At 40.0% G+C, this 24,002-nt stretch overlaps 1 long non-coding RNA gene and 1 pseudogene across 1 annotated transcript; one reads left to right on the top strand and one right to left on the bottom strand.

Annotated features, from left to right (window-relative positions):
• The first annotated feature begins 692 nt into the window (after positions 1-692).
• LOC117613059 lies at positions 693-2,145 on the top strand (annotated as a pseudogene).
• Positions 2,146-22,459: 20,314 nt separating this feature from the next.
• Positions 22,460-23,260, bottom strand: LOC117613060. The gene is made up of 3 exons (XR_004583655.1): positions 23,192-23,260; positions 22,996-23,066; positions 22,460-22,870 (listed from the first exon to the last, which is right to left on the bottom strand). It is a non-coding gene; the product is annotated as an uncharacterized LOC117613060 (long non-coding RNA).
• Between the last annotated feature and the right edge of the window lie 742 nt (positions 23,261-24,002).

Below are 24,002 nucleotides of genomic sequence, written 5' to 3'. Positions count from 1 at the left end.
ATCCAGAATAGACATATCCAGTCCAGCCCAGATCAGAAGAATCTATCCAGGCAAAAATTGAAGTCTGGCGCTCTTTTTGTCCTTTTAGAGTTGGCTTTTCCTTTTTGAGCATTGTAAAAAGGCAGTTATGTCTGAAAACAATCACTTTCTTATCATTCATTCTGGCCAGAACTACCAGTTTTTTACTGCGAAAAATTGTGAAGTCATCACCAGTCTGAGGCAATAAAAGAACTTACTTGGGAGATATTCCTCACCCAAATTCACAATCGCTTGTTTAGAAATCAGTAACTTGGGACGCAAGTTATCTATTTTTAAGAAGTCTGCTAGGATTTTCATTGCTAGCAGCGGCATGCTCGTACACAAAAGAAAGTTTACTTGTTGACCAGTCAATGGTTTTCGAGACAATAGGGAACTAACCATCACAATAACAACTATAAAACGGGTAAACAATGTATTACAGGAAGTTTATATTAATATTTGGAATTATTTAGGATGGAAGAATCTTCAAGAAGCCATTCAAATTTGGTGATGAGTGAAGAAAATGATAAGGTTGAGATTGGTGAGATTGGACTGGAGAATACAACGAGCCCAAAAGAAACAACACAAGAACCTAAGGTAAATATGAATTTTAAAACAGCTAATGAGGTGCTTAATTATTATTTAAAAAAAATGCAAATCGAGTAGGTTTCCCAATGAAGAAGAGATCATCGAAGAAAGGAGATTGTGGGGAGTTGAAATATGTGACTTTATCATGTTCTCGATCAGGGATCCCACAAAGTACTGTAGGCAATGTCCTAAAGCTATATCCAAGCATAAAATGCAATTGCAAGGCTCAACTTAGGGCATGTATATGCTTATATGGAAGGTGGAAAGTGAACTCAGTCAAACTCGATCATAATCATGGATTGAATCCAGACAATGCTCAATATTTTCGAATGAATCATGCAATAAGTTCGTATATGAAAAGGAAGATTGAAGTGAATGATAGAACTGGAATAAGAGTAAATAAGAATTATAATTCAATGGTAGTTGAAGCCGGAGGGCATGAGAATATGTCATTCATGGAAAAGGATTGTAGAAATTACATTAACGAAGTTAAAAGATTACAGCTTCGGGAAGGAGATGCAACTGCAATTCAAAAGTATTTCTTGAAGATGCAAGCTCAAAATGCAAATTTCTTTTATACAATTGATCTAGATGAAAGTGGTCGGTTACATAATGTGTTTTGGGCAAATTCCAGGAGTAGAGAAGTATATGAGGAATTTAGTGATGCTATTACATTTGACATGACCTACTTGACGAATAAGTATGACATGACATTTGCTCCATTGGTAGGTGTCAATCATCACGGGCATTCAATTTTGCTTGGATGTGGACTAATTTCAAGTGAAGATATTGTGACATTTGTTTGGCTATTTAAAGTGTGGCTGGCATGCATTTCTAGGCATGCTCCATGTGGGATAATTACTGATCAAGACAGGGCCATGAAAAATGCTATTGAGATTGTCTTTCCTAACACTAGGCATCGTTGGTGCTTATGGCATATAATGAAGAAGCTTCATGAAAAGCTTAAGAGAGTTATAAACACTATGAATCTATTAAATTTGCCTTAGAGAACATTGTGTATGATTCATTGACCAATATTGAGTTTGAAGATCGTTGAAAAAGATGATTGAGAAGTATGAGTTATAGAGTAATGATTGGTTACGAGGCACATATGATGAAAGACGTCGTTGGGTGACTAGCTTTGTGAAAGGAAGTTTTTGGGCGGGCATGTTTACCACACAACGAAGTGAGAGTATGAATGCCTTTTTTGATGACCACATAAATTCTAAGACTACCTTGAAGCAATTAGCAGAATAATATGAAAATGCATTAACGACTAAGGTAGAACAAGAGAACCAAGCATATTATAAGTCTTCCTATGCAGATATCCGATGTAGCACCCATTACTTTATGGAGAAACAAGCTCAAGATGTTTACACTATTGCAAAATTCAAGCAATTCCAAGATGAATTAACAGGTAAAATGTATTGTGAGGTAGTTGATATCAAGGAAGATGGTGCATTTTTAAAGTATCAAATATCTAAAGATGTGATACTTGTGGGGAAAAAAGAGAGTAAACTTTACATATATATTCCATGAATTTGACAGCGAAGTTAAGTGCAATTGTTCCAAGTTTGAGTTTAGAGGAATATTATGCAGACATGCCATTTATGTCTTGATTAAGCATAAGATGGATTTAATTCTAGATAAATACATCTTGTGAATATGGAGGAAAGATGTGATAAGACGTCACACAAAGATTAAAATGAGCTATAATGAGTCAAATGCCACACTTGAAGCACATCAATGTGATAAGATGCAGAAGACCTTTGATGAGATTAAGGAGTTGGCAACTGATTCTGAAGAAAAGTGTGTGATTGTGATGGCTTGGATGCAAAAACTAAAGGAGCAATTGTCTAACCATGACAACGTTTGTGGGAGTAGTCAACCAACTCCCAAGTCACCAACTGGTAGGAGTTTTGACAATTGTGTTAATGAAATTTCAAATTCAAACCTGTTAGCAGTCAGAAGCAAAGGTCGACCACTATTTAAAAGGAAGCAATCTAAAATGGAACAAAGTGTTAGAAAGAGAAAACAAGGAGAAAAGAAGAGCATATCTCAAGAAAAACATACTAATAAAAGAAAAGGAATGAAGGTATGCAAATAAAATAGCTATTACTTATTTTGTTATATTATGTGAGTAAAATATTCATGGTGTACATGTGTTGTATTTGTATATTTTTCAAGAGTTCCATGACAGGATGTAACATCCCACATTAACGAACGGAGAGGGAGTGATGTGCCTTATATGTACATGCCCACCTCCATCTAGCAGGAGGCCTTTCATGAGCTCATTGGCTTCGGAGTCTAGGAACTCCGTAGTTATGCGAGTTTGGGCTGAAGCAATCCCAGGAAGGGTGACCCACTAGGAAGTTACTCGTGAGTTCCCGGAAACAAAACTGTGAGGGGATTAGGGGGGCCCAAAGCAGACAATATCGTGCTACGGTGGAGCCGATTCGGGGTGTGATATAATGGTATCAGAGCCACTCTGCCGTGTGGTGTGAGTGTGTCGATGAGTTCTTATTTGCTATCGTCTCCAAGGTTATTCTCTCCACTATTCTCTAAGTATCCATACATATATATAATATATATATATATATATATCTCTCTCTCACTTCTTTCTTCATCTTCTATTTCTTTATATATTTCCTCTTTTATTAATTTTTTGTGGAAATTAGGTTATGAGTTTTTCCTTTTTGACATTTTTTTCCTTGTTGTAGTGGAACAATACATGCGGCTGTGTTTCCCACTCAATAATCAAATAATCAAATAATCATCATACGGCTGTGTATCCAACTTAATACATGCTGCTGGGTTTTTCTTGCGTTTTTTTCTTTATGTATTTCATCTTCTCTGGATATCCAACTCAATAATCAAATTATCATCCCGAGTCAGCCATTAGAACAATACATGCAGCTATGTTTTTCTTGCTATATTTTTTTTTTCCCTACTTTTGGTTTTTGTTGGTTTGTTTTCTGGTTATTTCCATGTTGCTACTGCTAGTTGTTGATTCTCTTCTTGCCTGCTTTTGTTGGGCTTCAATGTATTCATTTTTTTCTCTTAATTATATATGTGCAAATTATTTGTCTATATTTTCACTTAAATTATCAAATAATATTTTGTAAAAAAATAGTCTTATCCGATGTTATTAAGAACAGCACCAAACACAATATAACTTAGTCAAACTATTTATCCGAAACAGTACCAAACGCCATTGGATAAATAGTCAGTACTCTCATGAACATATTAATACTATCAATAGATATTAACCAGTACAGTCCGACATACCAAACGAGCACTGAGGGCATTGGGGAGGCCCAAAGGGGACAATATCATGCTACGACGGAGCCAATCTGGAGTGTGATACAGGTGACCAGCCCCAAATTCTTGGAAATTGATAACGAATTCTATGGTTTTTTTGACATCCAACCAATGTCGAGCCCACTTACTAATTACAAACATCCTCTTCCTCTAAAACAAAGGAAAAGAGGGCTGAGATTTCTACCGAAATTTCAGCAAAGTCTACCCTGGAAAACAAACTTTACCAATGTTTTGGTCAAATTTTTCATTTTTGGTCAACTGGGCCTACGGGGCCCAGGACCTCTTATCTCAAATCCGAAAGTTCCTAGAGGTCCAACAAGGTCTACTGAACACGTCCTGAAAGTCTGGTCTCTATCGAGCGATCGGATTGCTCTCAATCGGACAGTCATCGGTTTATCTAACCTTAGAATCATTGACTCAGAGTATCCGGGACTCAAATTTTCGATCCGTGAGTTCTCACACGATCCTAGAGGTACAAAGAACCACATGCTTGGAATTGGAACCGATCCAACGGTTCGAACATATCAAACCTGGATATCACCTAATAAGCATAAACCCGTTCGACTGTCATACGATAACCAAATTTGAATCCGAGTATACCGTCGCACTTAAGACAACATGGGGATTAAATCAGAACATAATTGGGCCACCACACCATGCTCAACACAATGCCACACAAGCCGACAACGCTTGGGTGGCTTGAGAAATTTCTGATGACGGAAATTTCTCAAATCACCCAACAATACCTATATGTACGTGATCAGGACAACTCGGGGAGCAACTTATAAAACTGGGTCGACCTCCAATTTGTCCAGGAAGTGGCCGAAAAATGCTACCAAAGTCGGACAGAACTTAGGTTTCTAATCGAACACTCATGGCTTCAAATCGATCCAAACCAACTATCAAAACGTTAAGAACACACTGAGAGGTTGAAAAATCATACCTCACTCAACAGTTTTGGTTGCTTGAAACGCCGTGGCCGGTGTCGAAAAAATTATGAATTTTCCTCTCATTCTAGTGCTACACGGCACAAAATCAATCCTAGAAATTGGTGGGCTGTGTAGTGGAGGAGGAGAGGAGAATTTTGGAGGTGGTTTCGTCGGAAACTGTGGCTAGATGAGGCCTGAAATGCGGTTTGAAATCTGGCGTGTCACAACGGAGAGAGAGAGAGAGAGAGAGAGAGAGAGAGAGAGAGAGAGTTGGTTAGTTTTTAAAATCCAACTTTGAAAAATTAACAGTTGTGCCGCTGCACTTCCGTTCACCACAACTTCTTCGTTAAAACTCCAATTTGAGTCCACTACGTGTGTACGAACTCTACACAATAGTGCCACTCAAATCCCAAAAATCCTTATGGATCGAAAAGTGACTAACGTGACCCTATCCTAAGGGCAAAATTATAATTTCACAAAAGAAATAAATTGGATTAAATGGATTGAATTGGGTTAGGAATGCTACATTCCATATGGTAGAAAGTGATGTTCCACCCACTGACAAAATTAGTAGTGATATAGTTGGAACACAAGAGAGTATTATTTTTACTGTGAGTATATTTAGTTGTGATTCTCATTCTTTATCTTAGTTTTGATACATATGTATTTTTTAAATAAGATACTTGGTTTTTTTGTACTTCAGGATTCTTAAAATGCACGAGATAGTCATGTTGGTATGGATGATAATCAATACACTACATTTCTCATTCGAAATGTGAGTTGTGAACAGATTCATCCGATGTTGTTCTATTACTTTTGTATTTTAATCGTTTGATTTTTAAATTAATGATGTATTTGAAATTATTTGGTTACTAGATTTGTTTATTTTTTGTGTAGGATAATATGGCTTTGTTCGTGGGGTTTGCTCAAGGAGATCGTCCACATCACTTGAATGGAAAGTATATGATAGAAAGCACATGACACCTTATTGTTTATGAACATGTGAAATAAGGAACATGTGAAATAAGGAAGTGCTCAAGCCTGATTTCGGTGTCCAGAAGTAATGGAGTTCATCTTGTACTCAACCACAAAATTAGTTTTTTTTTTCTTTTTCCTTTTAATTCATTTATATCACTGTCGGAGCAATTTAATCTACATGGTACTGTTAATTATGTCCATTCGTGGATTGGAAATACCATTATTAATTTCTATAGTTATTCTTCCAGTATCAGTGTTGTCTAATTACTTCCAACATTTCTGTTAAGAGTTACTTGGGCCTCCCTCCATTGTTGCCTAAGAGTAGGATGGTTATTGTGGGAACCGAATTAAATCAAAACCCTAGGTCAAATACTTCCTTCCATTTAGGGATTATTTAACCTAATTGGGAATCACTCAACCTAATTGGGAGTTACTCAATTTAATTGGGAGTTACCTAATTAAATTGAGGATTACCTAATTAAATTGAGAATTGATTTGATTCCTACCACAATTCCCAATTAAATGAGGAGTTACCTAATTAAATTGGGAATTGATTTGATTCATACGACAATTAGGGATTTGACTTACCCTTATAAATCAAATCTCTAATTAATCAAATCAATTCCAAATCGATGAGGAATAATCCCTCTCCATCTACGGAATTATTCCTCTGAAACCCTAGCCTCCGAGACCACTATAAAAAGATGGTCACACACAAGGGTTGAGGTACATCTAAACTATTACTGAAACTCTGCAGAAATCATTTATCCAAAACCCTAGCCACCATATTCTTTCTTTCTCACACAAGGCTCCGGCCACCACACACGGCTTCCGCCACCTAATTTTCCTTGAAACACCCAACCTAACTTCAGCATCGGAGGGCCTTTGGCCAACACCCCTCAGGTGTGGTCCTTTTACTCCGCCTTGTTTTGTAGGGAGAAAGATAAGCAGAGAAGATGAAGGAATCTTGGGTGAATATTCTTGGGAAAATTTGCTCCCACAAATTGGTGCTTTCATTGACAGCGCGAAATAATACTCAAAGCGTGCTGCAAATCCATTTTCAACACTTTTTTTCAAACAACCATGGTTGACACGAGAGGTACGAAGAGTAACTCCACCAAGGCGGGTCCTTCTCATGGTTTCGTGGTGGAAACCCCAATGAAAATGCACGGAATCGTGCCTGCCACCACCTTGCAGCGGGCTCCTAGTGCTTTGCAGCAACCCTCAGTTGCTGGAATTGCAGAATAGCCGCCACATGACCTTGTAACCTCCACAACCTTGCAGCCGCCAGCGCCTATTGCCGGAGCTGCACTGCCTCACTATCCTGCCGTCGGAGCACAACAGTAGCCACACCACTCAGCTGCCAAAAATGCTGCACAGCCCAACGGCTACTTCAACGCCGTCCCAATCTTGGAGCAGATCTAGTCTTGCTCCCACAAATTGGTACTTTCATTGAGAGTGCGAAATAATACTCAAAGCGTGCTCTAAATTTATTTTCAACACTTTTTTTCAAACAACGATGGTTGACATGAGACATACGAAGAGTAAAGCCACCAAGGCGGGCTCGTCTCATGGTTTCCTGGTGGAAACCTCAATGAAACTGCATGGAATCGCGGCTGCCACCACCTTGCAATCGTCTCCGAGTGCTTTGGAGCCACCCTCAGCTGCTGGAATGGCAGAACAGTCGCCACCTCGTGACCTCCACAACCTTGCAGCAGTACGTGCCGATTGCCGGAGCTACTATGTCGTGCCATCCTGCCGTAGCTGCTCTGCTTCACTATCCTGCCATTAGAGCATAGTAGCAGCCACACCACTCAACTGCCAGAACTACTGCACAGCCCAATGGCTACTTCGACGCCGTCCCAGTCTTGAAGCATATACATTCTCTCCCTCATCTGTAATCACACTTGATGTATGTACATGTGTACGCATCTAATGGAGCCCTAACTCATATGCCGTTGGGCCCGATGCAACCACTCTAATTGACCCGCGCAGTTAGGTGAACCTTAATTCACGGGTTGATCAACTTACACAGAGGGTCAACGATCAAAACGACCTAATAGCCCAGCTACTCAGGTAGATCATCAACTTGAATCAAGGCCTTAACCTTGGACCCCGTGACGAGGACATGAGGGTGCACGAGCAAGCCAGCGAGCAGTTCAAAAGGTCCAAGGCTGGTCAGACAGGGGCAAATGAGCTGGGGAGAGAACGAGATCGTGCAGATGAGACGCAAACAACTGCGAGCCGTACTCTGAGCCATTCGAGGTTAGGTCCAACGACTAATGTGCTTGAAAGGCTGGGCCCACAGTCCAACGTCCACGCTCGCTTGGGCTCATAAGTAGCTCAAGCTCGTGAGCAATCGCGTGACGAGCGCCATGGTCGACGCCTACCAGCCCACTCGAGGACCAACACGCTGCGACAAGCTATAGAGGAATCCTCACAAGCTCAACCTTCTCATCTACCCCACGGGCAGGGCAACCAAGGGGATCAACCCTTGGGAGCTAAGGAAGAAGTCAGTCAGTAGCGCTCGAGGCATTGAAGATGTTAACCCGAACGACCTTTCTAGCTAGTAGAAGATGTCGATCGACGCCCACCAGCTCGCCCAAGAACCACCACGCGGCGACAAGTTATAGAGGAATCTTCACAAGCTTAATCTCCTAATCTGCCTCACGGGCAAGCCAACCAAGGGGATCGACCCTTGGGAACTGAGGAAGAAGTTAGCCAGCCGTGCTCGAGGTACTGAAGACGTCGGCCTGAGCCTCCAGCCCTGCGAGCAGAAGATGTTGAGAAGCTAGTAAATGACCAACTCTAATGTCTCCAACTTAAAGGAAGCACTAAGGAGGCCCTGGGCAAGGAAATTGATCAAGTCGACTACTCGTCCTTTACCGACGAGGTGGAATGAGCTCCGCCACCGAAGCAGTTCACAACGCCATCCATCACTCCATTCAAGAGGGACTCTGACCCTGAGAGCCACTTGAGGCACTTCAAGAGCACCATGATCCTGTACAAGGCAGACGATGCTCTGATGTGCAAAGTGTTCGAGATGACTCTGCGAGAAGCAGCTCAAGACTAGTTCCACACTCTACAGTCCGCGTCGATAGGCAACTTCAAGGAGTTAGCCCTCATCTTCAAAAAGGAGTACACCTCCTACAAAATGGTCAGAAAGCATGCGGATCACATATTCAACTTGCACAAGAAGCCAGACGAGTCTCTTCGAGACTCCTGAGATGGTTTAAGGTCGAGAAGGCTAGCATCATAGGATGCAACGACCAAGTTGCATCCTCAGCTTTCAAGAAGGGCTTGCCAACCGAAAGTCTTCGCGACGGTAGAGCGCTACGCACTTTGAGACAATGATCGTATCAACGCAAAGAAAGCCAGCAAGAAAGTTGATCACCCGACAAAGCAAGCAAGCTAAAAGAGCAACAAGATCGAGCAAAAAGCCCTGGACAAGCGCAGATCACGGCCCTAAGAGGGAGGCTTAGAAACAGGGACCTTCACCGAGTTTGCTATCCTGATCCACCAACTCCTGGCATAAGTGAAGGACAAGTCATGGGTTAGAAGACCCTCACCCATGAGAGGAAACCTCTCTAAGAAGGACACCTGCAAATACTGCACATTCTGCGGGGAGCATGATCATTACACAAACAACTACAACGCTTGGAAAAAACACCTTGAGGAGCTTGTCAGAGATGACCATTACACGGAATTCGTCACAAAGAAGGCTATCCAGTAGATCGAGGATGGTGATGCAGCTGCTAAGGAACCTCCTCAAAAGGTCATTCGAATCAACACAATTATGCTGACTCCCAGGAGTCCGAGCTGACCACCAAGAAGCGCAAGAGAAAGATCGCATAGGCGACTTATGTCTCCCAAGTTACAACGGGAGTACCAGTCATGTGGATACACCCATCATCGGTTTCCAGAAGAATGACTTGATCAGGCTTGATATGCTTCATAATGATGCCATAGTCATCTGCATCTAAATTAAACAAGCTGTGATCGAGCGAATTCATGTAGATGAGGGCACTGCAGCTAACATACTGCAACTTCTGTTATCCAACAGATGGGATTGGAGCCCAAGGTTAGCAAACTTGCCAGATGGGTCACCGGCTTCAATGGGGCCACGTCAATTATTGTTGGAACGATCGACCTTAACGTCCACTCGCCTCCAGTGGTTTGCTCATAAACCTTCATGGTCATCGACGAGGTCTTTCCCTTTAATGAAATCTTAGGCCAACCATGGATCAGCAAAATCAAGGACATCACATATGCTCTACACCAAAAGATCCACTACCCTATCCCTGGAGGTGGGATCGAGCAGATCAATAGTGACCAAGCCACGATAAGGAGATGCACAGCCCAAGAGCTTAAGAAGAGCAAGTAGTTGCAGTTCACACTGGTAATGCAAGCTGCCAACGAGATGGGAAGTGCTCCTAGCAGACAAGCAAGCCTGAACAGGAATGAATTTGCTACCTCCCAATAGCAATTAAGGAGCCAGGATCAAGGCGAGGGGCCCGGAAGACTCCCCTGAAAATGGTTGGAAGCCTGAGGATGACTTTGAGTTAGTACCCCTCGATCCTAATTTGCCAAACAAAAAAGCGTCGATCGGTTCATTCCTAAGCTCAGACGAAAAGGTCGAGCTGACCATCTTCCTCCATAACAACAAAGATATGTTCACATGGCCGCCATCTGACATGCCCAGCATCGACCCAAAATCATCTGTCACCGGCTCCTTGTCAACCCTGCCAACAAGCCCGTGGTGCAGAAGAGATGCAACTTCGCTCCTAAGCTGGTTTCACTGCTGAAGTTTCCTACTCGGAATGGCTGGTCAATGTTGTTCTGGTGACGAAATAAGAAAAGGGCAAATGGAGAGTGTGCGTCGATTACATCGACCTTAACAAAGCATGCCCTAAAGATAACTTCCCATTGCCGAGAATCCACCAGCTCGTGGATTCAACTTTCGGTGATCAGCTACTCAACTTCATGGATACCTATTCCAGCTATAATCAAATTATGATGTACGATGATGATAAGGTGAAAACCTCTTTCATCATCGAGAGAGGGAACTATTGCTACAAAATCATGCCCTTTAGGCTAAAGAACGCCGGAGCAACCTACCAAAGGCTCGTGAATAAAATTTTCAAGGAGTAGAGACAGAACCATAAAAGTTTACGCGGATGATATGCTGGTCAAAGCCCCCAAGCAGGCAGCCCACCTCAAAAATCTCGCCGAGGCATTCAGCCTGCTCTGCCAGTATCGCATGAAGCGGAATCCAAGTAAATGCACGTTTGGTGTATAGTTCGGCCGATTCCTAATGTAGTTAGTCACACAATGAGGCATCGAGGCTCACCCGCGCCAAATCAAAGCTATTCTAGAGATGATGACACCTTCCACAGTGAAGAAAATACAAAGCCTGACGGGCATAGCAACGGCCTCAACCGATTCCTCTCAAAATCTACGAACAAGTACAGACTATTCCTCAAAGCTTTGAAGAAGGAACAAAAAGACAAATGGGACGAGGAGTGCGAAGTAGCTTTTCAGAATCTAAAGACTCACCTCACTTCACCTCCTCTGCTCTCAAAGCTAGTTCCTAGTGAAGACTTGTTCATGTACCTGGCGATGTCCAACTTGGTCGTTAGCTTAGCTATCATTTTGGCCTTTGTAGTTTCCGCGAGAAAGTTGCGACCCTATTACCTTGCTCACCGAGTCATTTTCATGATCGAGTTTCCTTTGAGATCAATCCTCCACACCCCTGATGCTTTTCAGCGACTCATGAAGTGGGCTATAGACCTAAGCCAATACAACCTCCTCTACTGGCTAAAGACTGCAATAAAAGCCCAGGCCTTAGCAGACTTTGTTGTAGAATTCACACCATCGACCGAAGAAGAGAAGCTGGTCAGCAAAAAGAAGGACAGTTCTAGAGCAGACAAGACCTCCGCTGAATCTGAACAACCTAGAGACATATGGTAGTTACGCGTAGATGGAGTGTCGAACCAGAAAAGAGCTGGAGCAGGCATCGTCATCGTCGCCTCGGATGGAACCCTGTTAGAGCAAGCTATCACGCTTGGCTTCCTTGCTTCAAATAACGAGGCAGAGTACGAGGCTCTGCTTGCTGGCTTGCACTTGGCAAAGGAGCTATCAATCAAGAAGCTTGTCATCTACTCAGATTCCCAACTAATCACAAGTCAAGCCTCAAGAGAATACATGGTGAAGCACCCAAGAATGATCTTGTACCTTGACAAAGTCCAAGAGCTGTTGAAGGCATTTCCCACCTTCACCATCCAGCAGGTGCCCCGAGCAGAGAACGTGCACGCAGATGCACTGGCAAGCTTAGGATTAGCTCTAGATACCCAGTTCAGACGCTCCATCCCAGTCGAGCACCTTGACCAACCTAGCATAGAAGAGGCACAGCAGCCGGACCTTATGCAGATCGATGAGGATTCTAGTGGGCAAGACCCCATCATTGACTACTTAGTGAACGAAAACTTGCTAGAAGACAAGTCCGAGACCAGAAAAATCAAGCAGAAGGCTGCAAGATAGTACATGAAAGGCGACACGCTTATCCACAGATCATACTCCGGGCCTCATCTCACTTACATCAAGTAACCGCAAACGCTCGAGGTTCTCTGTAAAATACACGACGGCGAATGTGGAAATCACGCTGGGGGCAGATCGATTGCCCAGAAGGCTCTCAACATAAGCTATTTATGGCCTACCATACGACAAGACTCCACAGAGTATGCCCGAATATGTGAGCCATGCCAATGCTATAAGCCGATCCCTGACCTGCCAGTTGAGGAATACCACCCGCAGAACAATCCATGGCCATTCATGCAATGGGCCATTGACTTGGTGGGACCTATGTCAACGGCACCTGCCAAGAAAGAGATGATGATCGTCGCCACTGATTACTTCACCAAATAGATCGAGGCCGAAGCTTTATCCTTTACCAAGGAAGCTGATGTCGAGCAGTTCATCTAATAGAACCTCATCTGCAGATTCAGTTGCCCGTAATCGATAGTCACCGACAGTGGAACACAGTTCGTGGGTAGGCAGATCACCGCATTCCTTGCAAAGTATGGCATCAAATAGCACATGTGAACTCCCAGATATCTACAAGGCAATGGCCAAGCAAAGGCATCCAATAAGATCGTGCTGGACTACCTAAAGAAAATACTGGAAGATGCAGAAGGAAAATGGGTCGACGAGCTGTCAGGAGTCCTATGGGTTTATCGCCCAACCAAAAGAAGATCGACTGGAGTGACACCATTTTTCCTGGCCTATGGGACAGAAGCAGTCATTCCCCCACATGTCACACTCCCTTCCATGAGCATTAAAGTGGGCAATCTTGACCAAAACTGCGAGCAGATGAAAGTTAACCTTGATCTGCTCGAAGAAGAACGAGACAAGTCCATTGTTCGAGTTACAGCCTCCCAGCAGTAATTGACGTCCTACTATAATAAGAAGGCCAAGATTAGACAGTTTCGGCCTAGAGACCTTGTGCTCAGAAAAACTTTCGTCACATAACCGATGCAAAGGTTGAAAAAGATGAAGCCAAACTAGGAAGGCCCTTAGTGATCAGCCAATCTGGGGGCAGAGGAAGTTACACCCTCGACACTCTAGAAGGGAAAGAAATTCCGAGACAATGGAATGCCTATCAGAAATACTATCTATGAAACTCTTCACTTACCAGCTCGGCTCCTAGCAAGCGACGAGCCTCCCGTACTTCTATTGAAGACAAACTGCTTTTGATGTTACCTATGTTGTTAGTTTCCTTTATTCAATAAAGCGATGTATTCACACCAACATCAATACAAGAGCAAGCTTTTCAATAAGTATTTTTTTGAGCATTATGACCCACAAACATACACATACAGGCAATAAGTCTTATCTCTATTGCAAACAAGCTACTCCTCGAGTAGAAACTCAATGAAGCCTTTTTCAAGCATTATGTCCCCGACATACGCTCATAGGCGATAAACCTCACCTCTACTGAAGTCAAGCTACTTCTCGAGTACAAACTTCATGGAGTCTTTTCAAGGCCCTGACATACGCACACAAGCGACAAGTCTTATCTCCATTACAAACAAGCTACTTCTTGAGTACAAACTCAATGGAGCCTTTTTTGAGCATTATGTCCACGACATACGCTCGCAGACGACAAGCCTTATCTCCATTACAGGCAAGCTACTCCTCGAATACAAACTAAATGGAGCCTTTTTCGAGAATTATGCCCCCAACATGGAGTCTTTTCAAGCGTTATGTCCCCGACATATGCACACAGGTGACAAGCCTTACCTCCATTGAAGGCAAGCTACTTCACAAGTACAAACTCAATGGAGTCTCTTTCAAATGCTATGCCTCCAGATATACACTTACAAGATACAATGAGAATTGAAGTTTGAAAGACAACTGAAAATTCCATAACAAAGCGGCTAGCCAGCCAAGTTCAACAAGAAATAAGGTAGTCAACCAAAGACCACTTATTGAAAGAAAATTACAAAGTTCAAAAATAGCAAAAATGAACTACATCTACTAGCGGACTTCAGCAAGTGACCCTTAGCCGATTAAATCCTCAACTGCGCGGGCAACAGCCTCACTCTACTTAAATAGTACCACTTGCTCAAATGCCTCATCTGCCTGCTCCTTTGCATCTGCCTTAGCCTCATCAACTGACCCATCTTGGGATTTGTCTTCCTCCATTGCAGCTTCATCTCCTCTATGCTCTCCAACTGCTTCTACATCCACAACATTGATCTGCTCACTTTAAGCAGGGGGTAGGTCAAGACGGAACTGCTCACCATCATCATCTTCGAGAGGGCAGCACTGCTCTTACAATCCAAGTATCCTAACTTGTAAGCATTAGCAGCAATTTCATGCTTGGATGCCACTGCGGCTTCAACATGAGTGTTAGACTTAACCAGCAAAGCTATCACCAACTTGTGAATTGGTAGTTCGCGCAACTAAATGACTCTTTGCACTAGCAGACGACTATTTAGTTCTCTTGGACGCAACTTGCAATGTTGAGTTAGCTCCGCGCTTGACTGTTCGTGGCTTTGCAGACGAGTCATGAGTGCTGGACATATGTACAGTCCTCTCAGTGTGATCCTAGAATCGGCACAGGCTACCCAAACCATGCTTCTCAATAGCCTCCTTACAGGGTAGATCATGGGTTTTGGGCAATTCGAGTGGAGACCTGAGCAGAATATCCCGGACCTCGTACATGCCATTGACCTTCTTGCTGTTCGCGCTGATGAGACGCTTGATCCTGGTAGATAAAGAAGAAGCAACTCCCATAAGGACATTCTCAGCAGACGAGACCCCTTCGAGGAAGACCTGCTCGTGGCAGAATGAGAAAGCTTCGTCGAGGACTTCTCCTTCCCAGCTTGTAGATCATCTAGGTTTGAAACATGCAGCTCCCATCTTTCAATATCTTTAGCTGGGGCAGACCACCAATGTCCTTTCGATGTTCACTCAGCAACCAGAGCAATCCACAGAACCTGGCAAAGATGTTCAAAGCTTGATAAACATTGGTCATGTCCGGGCCGAGATCGAGCTTCTTGTGGATGTCATTTTTTACAAGCAGGAGACAAAAGTCAGTCAAACACACAGCAAAGAATTTCATGGTTACTGTAGTAGATCAAAAAGATGCGACTTACCATCACAGTAGGTGAGAGGAGCAGCGGACCGTTGCCAACCTCCTCTTCCCATCTGCTGCTGACTTTCAACACGTCTGTAAGCCACACACGATCGCCTTGGCTCAGACTGCTCCTAGTTTGGACCAACCGCAATTAAGCCAGCCTGAACTGCCACCGGCTCCAGCAGTAGGCCTACTAACCTCCAGCACAGTTATAGCTTCAGCCAGTTACAGCTGGACTGCCTAAGTCAAAGACCAATTGGCAAGTCAAAAGCCTCCTCTATTCAGGAGACCAAGTCACAAAAAGAAGCCCAGTTGCAGCTGGACAGCCCAACAATTAATCCACACCTCCTTCATGCCACCACATGTCATGCAGAAGCTGGGAGGCATTTGTGAGAACCTAATTAAATCAAAACCCTAGGTCAAATAATTCCTTCCATTTAAGGATTATTTGACCTAATTGGGAATCACTCAACCTAATTGGGAGTTACTCAATTTAATTGAGAGTTACCCAATTAAATTGAGGATTACCTAATTAAATTGAGAATTGATTTGATTCCTACCACAATTCCCAATTAAATGAGGAGTTACCTAATTAAATTGGGAATTGATTTGATTCATACCACAATTAGGGATTTGACTTACCCTAATAAATCAAATCCTTAATTAATCAAATCAATTCCAAATCAGGGAGGAATATTCTCTTTCCATCTACGGAATTATTCCTTTGAAACCCTAGCCTCCCAGATCACTATAAAAAGATGGCCACACACAAGGGTTGAGGTACATCTAAATCCATATTGAAACTCTGCAGAAATCATTTCTCCAAAACCCTAGCCACCATATTCTTTCTCTCTCACACACAAGGCTCCGACCACCACACACGGCTTCGGCCACCCAGTTTTCCTCGAAACACCCAACCTAACTTAGGCATCAGAGGGCCTTTGGCCAACACCCCCCAGGTGTGGTCCTTTTACTCCGATCTGTTTTGCAAGGAGAAAAAGAAGCGGAGAAGACGAAGGAATCTTGGGCGAATATTCTCATGGGAAAATTTGCTCCCACAGTTATCATCCGGTCAGAAAGAACCACATTCAAAGGAACCCCAATACTGATCCAAAGAACCAAAACATATAATTCAATGAATTTCCTTACAAAAATGTATGAGTATATATACTTATTCATCAGTGCATTTACAATCAAGATAAAGAAACCTATATGCAATTGTAGGGATAAACAAATAAAACAAAACTTGGGGTTGCAGAATTTGGACTTGTAAAATCACTCAATTTTCTTGTCATTATTGACCAAGCTATGCAACGTCCAAATTACAAAATGTAAATATACCGCTTCTTGAATGATGAAAGAAGCTATCATCCACTGGGAGGTAATTGTGCACAATAATTTTTGATAAGCGAAGAGTAAAGATTGACGTAAAAACCTGCCAGCTAGGAACCAAACCCTGTCTCAAATTAGGATCATATTGGAGGTTACAATCAGTATCACAAAAATGCCAGTTAATGTTTTAGTTTAGTTTCAAAAGAAAATTTATTCAAGGTGTATCATATATTGAATTATTCAAATAGTCACTAAACGTTAACTAAATGTTTCAACCATTTAGAATTCCTTAGAAACTTGGAAAGGTGTGCTAGCCAAGAATAGAATGTATAACCCAGTTCATATTTTGCTTCATTCACTAGTTTCCATTAGAAGACAAGTTATTTCTAAACTATGTTTTAAGTGAAAACACAACAAACCAATAATTTTTTTGGGGTCAAGAAACGATACTGAAGATTAATTGAAAATAAACTACGCAAAGCCTCACATAGATAAATGACAAACCATACAGAATACATCCCGAGAAAGACAACAGAGACACCCATACACAACAAAGAAATGAAAACTACAAAAGCTAAGTAGATAGAAACTATCGAACAAACTAGGTTGGAAATCTAATTAATTCAAATATTATTACATTCAGTTGACATTATAGCCACCTAGTACCCACGAACTACATGCTAGCTAGGCCCAACTAATTACACTAATCAATTTTTACAACAAATTGCATATTCAAGAAACAAAAACTAAGAACCTGGACATCAATTTTTACAACAAAATTACACTAAAAATTGGGTATGTACCTCAATCTTCAAACTCTTTGTCAGACAGGCTTTTGGTGAAGAATAGGTAAGTGAACCCCTCCATTCTTCAACCCATCCAATCGCCCAAGGATGCAAATTTCATTTTTATTGAGAAAACTCTAACTCTCACCAACAACAGTGGATGATGGGGATGGATAAATTTGGTGGAGGAAGGGAGGCAATGAGAGAAACAAAGTAGAGAATAGAGTAATTGGGGGGACTCCTGTCACAGCCACGTTCTAGCAATACTCCTATCATAGTGCAGCAACCATGGAGGAAGGAAATGCTAGAGATGCTAGCAAGAGTTGAGAACAAACGTGAGGCAATTTACCCGGGACGCTAGGGGTTTTTTATTTAAATTTTAAATTTTAAATTTTTTTTAAGGATTATTGAAAAGATAATAAATAAATAGAATACACATGGCAACATTGATTAATTGATATGGCATGACACATCAGTTGCCACATAAGGTGGTTAGCTAAGGTGATCAATGTTGTGTGTCTAAATAGCATTACTCCTCATTTCATGAGAGTTTTTCACCACTTCTTTGTGAGAGCTTTTCACCACTTCTTTGTGAGAGCTTTCCACCTCTCATTTGTGAGAGTTTTATTTGTTTTGGTAAGGCTTGTTGTTTTCAAGCTTTATCTATTTTTGGTAGTTCTGAGTTTGCACTCTTAGTTGGAATGCAGGCCAAAGTCTCTTCGATCTTGTGTGATCATTAGTGGAGTAGCCCTAGATTGTCTTAATTTTGATATTAGATCGCTCCCTTATTGTAATTGCCCTTTGTTGCTAGTGACTTTTTTGGCTGAATTATGAATGCAAATCCATAATTCCTAAAATATATATATATATATATATATAAATTTCAGTTCATGTCCCTCAACTGTCAATTATGTCAAAAAATTTCATTAGTGCCACAACATTGGCACTCCCTTAATTATCTTTCTTTTTTAGGGGTTAATTGCTTTACTTTCCCTAAAATTATCATCAAATCTCATATTGTCCCTCGAAAGTTAAAATAGTTCAATGTGCCCCCTTAACCTATGTTTTGCTCTTACTTTGGCCTACTCGTTATTGTTTTTTTTTTTTTTTAATTTTAATAACAGAGACTGAGCTTTACTCGATCATTTGGGTTATTTATAATTGTAAGCGAGTTTTGTTGAGAGTCTGAATCCCACATCGAGGTATTAAAAGTCTTGCTTGATAGTTTAAATTATGGGGGACTTTTGATTCAACCCAAAATGAGGGAAGTATTTATAAAGAATGATAAAATTCTAGTGTTTGGACAATAATACCCTTATTCATTTTTACATTACCTAAGGAGTCCGTCCTCTATTTTTCAGATGATGCCAAAAAGTCTTGTTTCTTGCTAGCCATATAGAGCCAAAAAGTTGAATTTTCTTGCTTTGATAAACTTTGGATTGATGCTGCATTTGCTATTATGTTGCTGGGATGATCTCTTCACATGAAATGAAGTTGATGATGCTTCTTCTATCATGAGGGCTTCACATGGAGCTTATGCTTCCAGCATGTTGTCTATATTATGTAACTCTTCTTCTCCTAAGCTATTCCAGTATGAGTTGTTGTCTTCTGCTTCAATTTTTTTTTGCTATATGGTTATAGATTTCATAAAGAACTTTTTTTCATGTTTTGCTTATCCTGAATTCATATGTGTCATATCGTCTCTTAGATGTAGTCTCTAAATAAATCTTGATAAAGTTGGATTGGTGAAGAGGTTCAGATGATCATCATTGAACAATTGTTGCTCATCTATTGTTGCTCCTCTATATTTTTGAATGTCTTGCTTAGTAGAGATCTTCGTATTTACATATTCTACTGGACTAAGCAGTTCATTATGAAAAATAATAATACTATGTTGTGCTTTATTTGGGTAAATACTATCTGTAAACTACTTTGGAGGTATACTAGTGAAAACTAATTTTACTTTCTTCCAAAGAGAGATAAAAAAACTTATAACTTCTTTTAATTTTGAGGAAAATGAATCTAAATTATGACTATTTTCAATATAAGTTTACCTAAATAACCATACTCTACTAAAATGCAGGAGTAATTGTGATATTTTTTTGTTATACTCTAAATGCAGTTCCTTATATTCCACCATGTTAATACTAGCTAAATAAATAGTATAATGAGAGTAGCTTTTAGTAATAATTGTTATTCCAGGTTGTGGATTATTTTTTAAATTAAAAAGAAAAGCTTGAATGTATAACTAAAGAGAAGTATTTTGCTCATATTCTAATATAATCATATGACTCTTAATATCTTCAGTTAAAAATCTATATCTTTCTTTAGCTAGGGTTTGAAGTAAATATGGATTTTTAGTTTTTTGCTCAAGGAAAAATTCTCTATAAAGCTCAAGTAAGTTGGGCTCATTAGCCTCTTTTTCTTGTAAAATCAAGCTTAAATTTTGACATCTTAAATTAATAATTCTAAAATTTCTCACTATTGTATCATACTCTTTCTTTTGCTCTTCAAGTTTTTCCTACCAAAAAAAAAAAAAAAAACTATTGTTTTGCTCTTTTATAATCATAACTATATGTTAACAACTCTTGTTCAAGGGCTTTATTAAGTTTTTCATGCCCTCTTGAGTGTGATATTAGGATTTCTAACTTATTAGTCCTGATATTATAATGTTCCAAAAGTTAGTTCTAATAAGTTTTTATGCCCTCTTCTCACGATATCAGAATTTCTAACTTCTTGTACTGGAATTTCATTATAATAATACATATTTACCATTGGTCTTACTTGACTACGTATACTCATGCTTAATGGAATACCACCCTGTGATGGTGTACCATTATTTTTGCTGAAAGAATATAATGCTCCAAAATTTGCATACTTTTTAATCAATAATATGGGATACGATGTCTACTAAAGTATTGTCCATATCTTTAATATTCTCAAATATTATTCTAAATCCATTCCCTGTAATAGAATCAACAAAATTAACCCATCTTCGGGCTGCTTCTTTATTAGTAGTAATTTTATTATAATGAGAAACAATATTCTGACAATCTGTTCTAATAGTAAATATTTTATTATGTAAAAACAATGAAAATGCTTCAAGGGAGTTAATGACTCCTAAAATTTCTAAGTCAGTGGCTGATAGGCTAGCATGTATATCACTAAATTTACCTAATGCATATCTACAAACTTTTTCTTCAGATTTAGGTTCTTCTTTATGTTTCTTCTGATATAAAATTCATACTCATCCTATTGATGATGCATCTCTCTCAACTATTTTGTAATTATTATCTAATGGTAATGCTAGAGACTTAAGCTGAGTCATGTCTTATTTGATATTTTGAACTAATTTAATATCTTCACTATTACAATATTTTTGACCTATTTTATTGGTTTTACTATGCAATGTTGCAATCTTTCTTCCTAAATCATGGATAAAACTTCTAGCATAATTTAATAACCCTAAAAATGCTTGTAATTGTTTTTTATCTTCTAATTTATTTGGAAATTCAAACACTTTTTTAGTTGTGTTCTTGTAATTGCATAGTTCCTGACTTAATATACATACCTAAAAATTATGTGTCTTATTTTTCAAGCTCACTTTATTCTTACTTATAACTATACCATTGTTTATAAGGTCTATATTTTCTATAACTCTTTTTTTATAGCTTTTTCTGCGTATATTTTCTATGACATCCATATTCTTTAGGTAAATCTATATTTTTACAATTCATGTAAAACTGTTTTCTAATTTGTCTTTTTGCTTTTATTTGACTACATTCTGATCGTAATATATCATATACATATTATATTCTTGCTTCTATGTATACATCTGGTTTCCTAGGGTGTTTTTCTCATTCATTCCAATTTTCTATTTGGTATTCAACTTTCTATCTTTTTAATTCTTGTAACCTTTCTTTTTTCTAATATGTGTCCACCAAGGGCCAAAAGTGTAAAAGGTTTATTGTTCTTAACTTGTGATTATGATAATTAACAAAATTTTAACATCTTATAAAACGTTTGTTTTTCAGTTGTGTTGATTGACTTCTGTCCTCAAGATAATATACAGTTATAATTAATCATTAAAGTGCTAAACTAAACCTCTGATAACATATTTTTCTATGGTTGTCTCAGTCAAGGTTTCTAAAGGCCAAAATAACAACCAAACACATTCCTAGAACATGGAACTACAAAGATGCCAACTTAAATGGCTATGGAGCATAACTTAGAGATTCCCTGACAGACATCTAGTTACTATTATGACAAATATCAAACATGACCAAATGCTCAAACAAAGTATTGTTTGTCAATTTAGCAAGATAATAACATAATTATAAAAAAAATGTTTCCCTATTTTGGACAAGAAGTCTACTAAGAAAACCAAAAATGAAAGAGAAAAAGACATAACACTTCACACATACTTCACATGCAAAAAATTGACTCAAAAATATGTACAAACAAACAAAACATTATTGATGGCACTGTTGTTATGCAATCACAATTGTTTGACAGAGAGAAAATCTTCACATGTTGGTCTTGGATAGAGACAAAATCTTCACATGTTGATCTGGTCTTTTCACATGTTGATGTTGGTGGAGGAAAGAGCCCTAGGACTTGCATGTCTTTGGTGCTAAAAAAAAAAAGGGGTTTTTTCATATTTTTGAAAATATTTTGGGTTTGTTTGAGAGCTGATCGTTTGTTTTGGGTTTTGCACTAGATTCCCTTTAAATGATCTTAAACCAACCATTACCAATTGATTTTAACTAGGATGGTCAAATTCTAATATGGTAACGGAGCAGGTTGAACTAAATTTGATAGGATTAGGATTAGGATTGCGTTGGCCTTCGCTTGGACATTTGACATTATAGAGGACAAATGTTTTTGGGGGAAAACGTACTCAGTTTGCTCAAGGATGTAAAATATTTACAATACCCCACAACAAAAAAATATTTACAATATCCGCCCAAGGACTACACAAAGTATTTGGTGGAGAGCAGTTCTATCTAACTTAACTTCTAAACACAACACATAGAGTGGAACCTACATGGGTTCTACATAATTTTTATCATTTGATGAGACTCAGATAATGCGAGACTGGGGAAAACTCTTTGGTGTCTCTAATATTTTCCTTTGGAAGATTCACTACATGAAGTTCCCACCAATGCAGAGCTTGGGATGCAGAAATAGAATTAACTATCAGTTAGTAGTGGTGTTTCAATATCCTCTGAAGAGCGTTCGACCAGTTTAAGCTTGCAAGCAATGCAAAAAGCAACCATCTGGTCATGACCAGATTAGATTAGCATGCATGTTAGTCATTAAAGAACACGGGAGAGAGAGAGAGAGAGAGAGAGAGATATATATATATATATATATATATATACACACATGAAGGGTGGCTTACCATGCATATGGATGCGCATATGATGCTAAAACCTTTGCAGTTGAAAGGGGCATTGCTAGATAGAAACCATGCTAATACAAGAATAAAAAATTCAAGCCATCATAACTACAATGGAAGTTGTTCCGAAAAAAAAAAAAAAAATTCATCACCTAGAAAAATAAACACTGACACATAACAAACAGAAACATGCACTTACATGTCAGTGGACTCATGGCAACTGGAGATAGCAGACTTGATATTGACTGCACACCAGCTATAAATGAAAGGACCCGCCCCGAATTTTCCCATAATTCGAGACAAATCCTTTGGAATTCCTGACATCACCCCGATGCCGGACCCTTTCACTAAAGACCGAGACTTTCTGCCGAAATTTCGGCAGAGTCTCCCCTATAAACTGGACATTTCCCAAAATTTCAACCTGCATAAAAACACAATTTATATCACCAACTGGCAGCATGCACAATATAATTTCATGCAATTTATATAAATGGCCTTCGGCCTTCCAATAATTCTCAACCAACTACCAAACAATTCAAATACAAATTATGACTAATAAATAGTCTGCGGCTGCACCTAATAACCTTAGGCTGCCTACGTACCCTCCTCGAGGGATCAAGCCACACGTAGTTCTTCTGTAAAACCTAATTCCACTCTCAAGCGATACCTCATCTCGTTTCTCTGTATTTCACATAATCTCCCCATACGCCGGTACAACCAACGCCACGTATGGGGTCTGTCAACACGCCGGATAACCTACGCCACGTGCGACCATGCCATACTATCACATATTCCCCATACGCCGGTACAACCAACGCCACGTATGGGGTCTGTCTCAACGCCGGATAACCTACGCCACGTGAGACCTACACGCCATATCACATAACTCCCCATACGCCGGTACAACCAACGCCACGTATGGGGCCTGTCCCAACGCCGGATAACCTACGCCACGCGGGACCTCAACATTATATCATAAATCTCCCCATACGCCGGTACAACCAACGCCA

Source organism: Prunus dulcis, unplaced genomic scaffold (assembly GCF_902201215.1).
Source record: "Prunus dulcis unplaced genomic scaffold, ALMONDv2, whole genome shotgun sequence".
Lineage (NCBI taxonomy): Eukaryota > Viridiplantae > Streptophyta > Magnoliopsida > Rosales > Rosaceae > Prunus > Prunus dulcis.
The sequence above is the reverse complement of the archived record's forward strand: the minus strand, read 5'-3'. Positions and strand labels throughout refer to the sequence as shown.